This window comes from Dermacentor albipictus, chromosome 6 (assembly GCF_038994185.2).
Source record: "Dermacentor albipictus isolate Rhodes 1998 colony chromosome 6, USDA_Dalb.pri_finalv2, whole genome shotgun sequence".
Classification (NCBI taxonomy): Eukaryota; Metazoa; Arthropoda; class Arachnida; order Ixodida; family Ixodidae; genus Dermacentor; species Dermacentor albipictus.
In genome coordinates this window covers 102,544,669-102,545,709 of record NC_091826.1, presented here as the reverse complement: position 1 = coordinate 102,545,709, position 1,041 = coordinate 102,544,669, and the positions used below count along the sequence as shown (strand labels likewise).

The following is a 1,041-nucleotide window of genomic DNA, read 5'->3' as shown; positions in this document are numbered from 1 at the left end:
GCTTGGCCGTTCGCTTTTTCTTTTCTAGCAGCTCCATTCTTCCGTCCGCGACAGCAGCCTCTACGGCACACACGGCGTCTGGACCTCCGTATGGCGTTTCTCCCTACTGCCGCTAGGTGTCGCATGAATTGCTGGAGTTGCGAATATGCCACAGCCAATATTTAAATATTTGGTGCAGCTTAAAAATACCACCCTGTACCATTGCACATGACCGTCACCCCTGCGCGTTACCCATTTCTAGTTAGTCGATCGAAAATAGTTTCTAGTGGCAGTGTATTATAGCGTTCTGGAAGCCACCAGACAAGCTCATTTAAAGTTTATTGACTGAAGTGCAATCGTTGTTCAGAGTTTCGGGCCCGGGACGGGTCTACAGGTCAGGTCTTAAATCACTGGGCCGTGATTGGGCGGGCCAGCGTGTGGCACTTTAGAGCTCGGGACGGTCCGAGGCAAGTTTTTAATAAACAGTAGCTGTACGCAGGATCTTTGTTAAACACTCCGGTAGTAACGTAACCCCACTTTTTACGCCGCCGTCCCACAACCGGCCTCCGTGGCGCAATCGGCTAGCGCGTTCGGCTGTTAACCGAAAGGTTGGAGGTTCGAGCCCTCCCGGGGGCGGGTGTTTGTTTTTTTTCTTCCCGGAGGTTTTTTTTCTTTCTTCATCGCAATAGCGCCGCCATTATTGGTGTTGCCGCCATCTAGCGTCTTACCGTGCTCCGCCGGCGCATATGATTGTTTTCTTTATGTGTGTGAATTGTTCACTAATTCTGTAGACGCTTAAAGGTATGGCGTATGAGGTCTGGTGTCTGTTTCGCTGTAGTTGTATATCCAAAGCATGGAGAAAAAGTTTTTGCAGAGGAACCTCTATAGCGAGGGTGCAACTATGCGTCGATGTGACTAAGCCGGTTTTATTTATTTATTTTTGCAAAACCCGCAGCGCCTTTAGAGGGATTTAATAGAGAGTGCATTTGATATTCGAGGGAAGATGGAGTATGACACTCTCTTTATCATTGTGAGAGCGCTGCATAATGCTGCGGACAATGT

The 1,041-nt window shown here is 48.7% G+C and overlaps 1 non-coding gene across 1 annotated transcript; it reads left to right on the top strand.

Moving 5' to 3' along the window:
- The first annotated feature begins 541 nt into the window (after positions 1 to 541).
- Positions 542 to 615, top strand: TRNAN-GUU (transfer RNA asparagine (anticodon GUU)). The gene has a single exon. It is a non-coding gene; the product is annotated as a tRNA-Asn (tRNA).
- Positions 616 to 1,041: the final 426 nt, after the last annotated feature.